The 7,428-nt window shown below is 24.6% G+C and overlaps 1 long non-coding RNA gene across 1 annotated transcript; it reads right to left on the bottom strand.

Moving 5' to 3' along the window:
* Window positions 1–1,986: 1,986 nt before the first annotated feature.
* LOC136089313 (uncharacterized) lies at window positions 1,987–3,916 on the bottom strand. Its single transcript, XR_010642947.1, has 3 exons — window positions 3,812–3,916; window positions 3,077–3,232; window positions 1,987–2,267 (listed from the first exon to the last, which is right to left on the bottom strand). It is a non-coding gene; the product is annotated as an uncharacterized LOC136089313 (long non-coding RNA).
* Window positions 3,917–7,428: the final 3,512 nt, after the last annotated feature.

The following is a 7,428-nucleotide window of genomic DNA, read 5'->3' as shown; positions in this document are numbered from 1 at the left end:
AAAATCACTAACAAAATCTTCAAAGTCATCAAAATGTTCACCATAAAGATTGGCTTTTCCATTTGGCATTGAAAAATCATCTTTTTATTGAAGAGAAAAATGAATAGCTTGTAAATTTACAATTAAACTTCCTTCATTAGTGCAGATAGAGGAACGTCTGATGTAAATGTAGTAGAGGAGACATCAATAAAATTTAGGTCAAAATCTGATGGATTCGTTTGATGATCAAATGACTCTATAGTAGCAACTCGAAAATGTTCATCAACCCTTGCACGAATTTGACGCCTTTGACTTTGTTCACTATATACTTTACTTATATTGCACGTTTCTTTTATGTGTTGAACAAACAACTTGATAAAATTATTAAGGTATAGGTAACTTCACAGTACTTTTGTTTTTAACCCAAGGCGTAATAAAAAACTATTTAAACCAATAGCCGTTTAGATTAAAGACAAGGGATCCACAATAAAAAACCAATGTGGGTCTTATATGGGCAACCCATCAGTTATAAAAATGGTATTGTTTGATAGGCGGCCCATATAGGTCCCATGTCGAATCATTAACGCAATCCCATGCGCTTATCAACTCCAGTAAACCTTGTTAAACACACATGGGGCCCATGTAAAAGTGTTGGTTGGAATATTATATACTATAATAAACAAAAGGGAGAGAATTTTTTAAAAACGTTTTTCAAAATTTCTAAAAGCATTAAAAAGCTTTAAAACTTTCTAAAAACATGATTACACCGTTACAAATTTGTGGGGCATGTCATGATAGAAATACTTAAGTATCTCTATGATGACAAAATTAATTAAGTTTGCGCATTAAGGAGGCAATTTTCTTTTTTATAGAAAAAGATTTTACGTGCATACTTGATTTTTCTTTAAAATTAACGGGGCATTAGCGCTAATATGCTGCAGAGAAATTTTTAGAAGTTATGAAGTATTGAACATTTATCGTTAACTCAAAACAAAGATTTATATATGTATATATATATATATATATATATATATATATATATATATATATATATATATATATATATATATATATATATGTATATATATATATATATATATATATATATATATATATATATATATATATATATATATATATATATATATGTATATATATATATATATATATATATATATATATATATATATATATATATATATATTATTTTTATATTATTGAAATAAAGCGAAGTTGTTAGAATGGTCGGTGTGGAGAAGACTTACCATAACCTTAGTATTATACAGGACATGATAAGTCCGTTGTCCCACATATTTAAGTTATCTCATGTTTTTTGAAACTTTTTATACCAATAGTAATTAACTCATTTCAAGCAGGTGTTATAAATATTATTTAGACTGGTACTAATATTCAATCCTTAGATAAATAGCAACCTATACCTGTACTTTTTTTTTTCAAATTAATTTTTGGTGCCCCAAGATGTCCTTATGGTCTTATCACAGAGCACCGCGGATGATCATTTAATATGAAGTTCACGCCTCCTTCCTAACCGAAGCTGCAAAGCTTGCCTAGAGGTTAGGTTTGAACCACAAATCTTTTAATTCTGAGGCAAGTGCGCTACCACTGTGCAACGGTTGCTCTATTAATTATAACAGAATTTTTTTTAAAGCTTTAAATGTAAACAATGAGTATAGTTTTTCTATTTTTATATAGTTATTTTTCTACCTCTTAGCAAAAAATAATAAAGTAAGGATCAAGTATAGAAAAAGTTGTTATGGAATAGATTCCCAAGACCAGTATTTTACGGGTCATAACAGCTTAAATTTTGCGTTGTCATTACGAATTTTTCAGAAATTTTTAGACTTTTTATTTTCTACTTTTTTTAGACATTGACGGTTGTACCCTTCTACTTCATAACCCTTGACGTCGGCCATAAATATTACTTTACGAGTCTCTCCATAATCGATAAATAAATAATTGTCTCTCTCTAATTGAAACCAAATCAAATACAAAATTACAATTTTTTTATTTATAAAAAATGCAACCTTATACAAAATATTTTAAAACTTAAAAAACTAAAAACAACACATTAACAATGTCTTGCAAAAGACTCAAAGATTTTATTAAACTACTAAAAAAGGTTTAAAAACAATTCAAGTTTATATGTATTAGAAGCCACACGCGGACACACACTTGTAGTAATAACCATCACATTGTCTATCAGTTGAACATGGCTTTTTTCCACCATTAGATTTCTTATTTGTCCAACACCACAATCTGTCAAGCCCCTAATAAACATACATATATATATATATATATATATATATATATATATATATATATATATATATATATATATATATACATATATACATATATATATATATATATATATATATATATATATATATATATATATATATATATATATACATATATACATATATATATATATATATATATATATATATATATATATATATATATATATATATATATATATACATATATATATATATATATATATATATATATATATATATATATATATATATATATATAAATATATATATATATATAAATATATATATATATATATACAACTTTATTATCATTTTTTTATACTGTATGTACTAAACCAAATAAGTTTTGACACTAATTTCTTTCTTTAAGAATGACGGAGGGCTTTAATAAAATATATTTTTGATTTTAGAGGAATTGTGCCTTGGTGATAATGTGGGATAGAGTGTGGGTAATAGAGGAAAAAGCAAGTAATTAACGTCATACTGACAAAATTATTTAAAAAACTATTAAAAATGTAAACCACGCAATCTTCATGAAAATATTCTAGAAGTTTCCAAAATATAATTGCACAGAAGTGATGGGAGAAAAGTAAGTTATCAATAAATTTTTATGTTATTCTTCACCCTTTATAAAAAACTTTATTGCAGTACTTATAAAAATATGTTTTTTACGACACACAGGGAGACAAAACGATATCTGTTATATAGAGGCGAAGAAATCATCCTATTTACAGTTTTGGGGATTTTCTTTTTTAATTGCAATGAGGTTTTATTTAAGAAATCAAATATCTTACATTGCAATATGCCCAGCAATTTGATTTATAGCAACCATATTCAACAACAAAACCAGATACAGGATCAGTTCCTTTTAATGTAGCTTCCGTAGCTATTATTGATGCAAAAAGAACTGCGACATAAATGATATGCATTGCAATATCTTTGTTTTAAACCTGCATTAAAGAAATATTAAATTTGTTTCATATGCTTTGTTATATCTATAATAACGTATATAAAATATATTGTTTATCTAACTTAAAGAGAATTTATTTCACAATCTGTTTTACGACCATAAAATCTAGCTTTAAATTAATAATAATAAAATACTTTCTCAATAAAAACTTTATAAATGCTTATTGTTGTTAATTAGTTTATTAAAAAATATTTAAAACGTCAGTTTGAAACGAACGTAATCGCGTTGAAATTACATATCAAAAAAATAATTAACTAAATTTAAAACACTAAATATCCAAAATACAGAGTAAAATAAAGATAAAACAGAAACAAGGCTAAGCACTTAAGATTCTAAATAATCAGTTATAAACCAATGTATACATATATATATATATATATATATATATATATATATATATATATATATATATATATATATATATATATATATATATATACTTGAATACATGTATATATACATATATATATATATATATATATATATATATATATATATATATATATATATATATATATATATATTTGCTTTAAATCATACAATTTATATATAACTATACCTATAAGCATCCGTATTTAACGTTGAAATAAGTAACATTCAAATTTCTAGCGAATTTATAAGGTTTTACCGACTCATATCCAGTACTCTTACAACGCCTTTAAGTAAAACTACAGAAAAAAAAAAGATAACATACAAAAATAGTACAATACATAATTTAATTTTGTGTTGCAATAATTCTTTGATAGGATATAAACTCGTCAAACATAGAAGTTGTATATATATATATATATATATATATATATATATATATATATATATATATATATATATATATATATATATATATATATATATATATATATATAAATATATATATATATATGTATATATATATATATATATATATATATATATATATATATATATATATATATATATATATATATATATATATATATATATATATACACAAAAACAGAATAATTGACAGCTTAAAAGGGTGTAGCAAATTAATCAACCGTATGATATTTAATAACCTTTCACTTACATAATAAAATGCTTATAAACTTTTATAGAAGGTAAAAAAAAAAGTAAAGCCTATTGTTTTAACATTTAGTTTTACTAACTTTGATGTCACATTTTACAATATATTTTTTTATGATGGCATTTAAAACAATACAACTTTTATTTTATATTTGTAGAAAACAATTTTTTTTTCTATAGGCTATAAGTTTTAAGCGGAAATTGTCTATGCACTTTCTTGTTCTAAAAACAGTAGAACTTTAAATAATGCATAGAAAACAGGGAAACCAAAAGAAATGGCTTTTCGAGACCCAAATTTAACTGAAAGAATTTAAACTATATGCGTACACGGAGTTTTTTTTGGGAAGACGAACTTAGACCATATCTGGACCCCAAATTTAACTGAAAGAGGAATTTAGACTTTATACCGAGTTTAACTGAAAAATTTGGATTTTAAAAACAAGTTTAATTGAAAGAGAAATTCGGAATTTTATGTCGAATTTTAACTGACTTATATTTATCTTATCATTATTAATATTATTGACTCTGTAAGATAAATATATTTCTAATACGTTTTCATTTTATTTTTTTTATGCATTTATATTTCTAAGCCCGAAGGGGTCACTTCAGTCTAAAAGGCTACTTTTCTTTAAAATTTTGTGATTATTTTCTTTAACAGTGGTTACAAACCTTTCTCAACTCTTTAACTTCAAAACAGGAAACTTGATAAGCAAGGTTGCTGCGCGGAGAAACAGGTTGATATACATGAAACATGTAATATATATAAAACTAATTTTCTTTTATAACTGGAAAAAATAATTAACTTTCGAATTTAACTGAAAGTTTAATGAATTTTTCTGTGAACTTCATAATTCGAATTTTAGCAAATATTCGCCAGTCCTTAGACGTTCACATTGAAAACTTTTCTTTCCAATATTATTTGTAATCAATGATAACATTTAAATAATTATTTAAATAAAAAATTTACGTAAAAACTTCCTTAAAAAATATAATAAAACCAAAATAAGTAAACCAAATTTATAAAGAATTAATTTTGTGCTTCTTAAATTTAAACTTGAAATGCGATTAGATATTTACTTTATAATTTTCATTGCTTGCAATTATCTGTTATCAGCTGCAATATGGCTGCTATACTGGTTAAGTAATTAACTAAAATTGAAGTTTTTTTTAAAAATATTTTTAATGTATTTACTACTGGTTGGGTTGTATAAATTAATTTTCAGGCTATCTAATAGCCTACTAAAATTATTCAACACTTTCCAGTTCTTTGTTTAATGCCGTGTTTATTGCTACAAAAATAATAACCATACTCTTTACATAACAATAACCAACCATTTTTCATTAAAAACCCCGTGAAAAAATGCAATCAAATGGCGATATAACGGTATTTGAAATATATTTATTTAGTGCAATTGTATCAGTACGCACCTACAACCTTTGCACTACCTTCCTTTTTGCTGCTATATCTAATATCTTGTTTTAGAAAAATTCAATTTAGTGAAATCAGTTTACCCAGTAGGCACTGTACCTAAAAAGGACATCTTTTGAACGTTCCAAAAACGTCCAAAAAGTTTAAAAGACGTCCAAAACGTCCAAAAGCCGTTTAAAAGATGTCTTTCTTACGTCCCGTGCCCACGGATATGAAAATTAAATTTATTCATTAAGCTGGTTACATAGTTACACACAATTATCTACTATTATACACAAGTACTTTCTTGTAAAGATAAAGAGCTAATTAAAACATATAAATTATAACGCCTTTTTTTTTGAAATAGGTTTCTAAAGAGTTTAGTTTTATACAGCGTTTAAACAGCGTATTTTGCTAACGATTTTTATTTACAAATGTTTTCTTTTGTGTGTGCTTTTTTTCAAAATTATATATACCTCTTGTAATGTTTATTGTTCGAGAAATTGGAATTTTTTAACATCCTTGTTGTAAATCATAATGGTTGTCAAAAAATAGATAAACTTAAATTGTTTAAGTATTTCTCTTATTGGATAATCGTAATGTATTTCAAAAGTAACCATGCCACAAACTGGTTATGGAGTTGTTTTTAATACATTTTTTTCACTGAGGTGCTGAATAAATAATTTTTTCGAAGCGACTAAAACTTAATTGCAATTTTTTATTTATTTTAAGCTTATTTTTATCATCGCCACCATTACTTTTATTAAAGCCAAGTAAACAGAAAAACAAACGAATATGTTCTTAACAAATCAAAATCTTTACAAAAGACAATGATAAAAATTCTTTTAACAAAGAGTTTAATCTTTGATTTTGATGTCATGTATTTTATCACAATTCATCACATCTTTCTCTATAACAACGATTAAAATGTGATGGATTTTATCACAACCTATGTAAAAATCACGATCTAAATAAAGAATTCAATGATCATTATCTTTGTAAACAATATTACTATGGCCATATTAATAAATAATTAAATTCAACAAATATCCTTACATTAAATTCAAATAAACAAGAATTGTCACTAAAGTGCTTGGACGGAACAATGGTTTTTGGTTTATAGGTTATACTCAGTTTACGGAAAAACGATCTGACCAGCCAATATTTATTGCAAAAAAAAGTTTTTCTACTGTATTGTGAACGCATGTATTATTAGGAAACTACTTAATTCAAAAAAGAGCCTACATGAGCTTAAAAGAGAAAAGAGGTCTCATTATGAAAAATGTTTTAGTATTTATCGTGTATCAAAACGTCAAACATTTTATTTCGAAACCAAAAACACATTGTTTTTCAAAGTTTTTAAATAATTTGCGGAATTGACAGTCTAATGATGTTGTAAAAAATGTAAATCTGGACCAATGTTTGCAGCGATTCACAAATCAGATCTACATGACTTATTGACTGTTCTAAAGTCAATAAGTCATATAGATATAAAATCCACAGAACTGAAAAAAAATTATTGTGTTAAAGTAAGCATTTCTCCATTTATTTCAAAGATTAAAAAAAATAAAAATGTTCTTTATATCAACAACAGCAACAATAGTAATAATAATAATAGTAATAACAGTAATAACAATAATAATAAAAATAGATATCTGGATCGTTTTTTTGAGGAATGATTTGCGTCGTTGAAGGAACAATTATAATGATAATAATTACAATAA

Source organism: Hydra vulgaris, chromosome 13, assembly GCF_038396675.1.
Source record: "Hydra vulgaris chromosome 13, alternate assembly HydraT2T_AEP".
NCBI lineage: Eukaryota > Metazoa > Cnidaria > Hydrozoa > Anthoathecata > Hydridae > Hydra > Hydra vulgaris.
The sequence above is the reverse complement of the archived record's forward strand: the minus strand, read 5'-3'. Positions and strand labels throughout refer to the sequence as shown.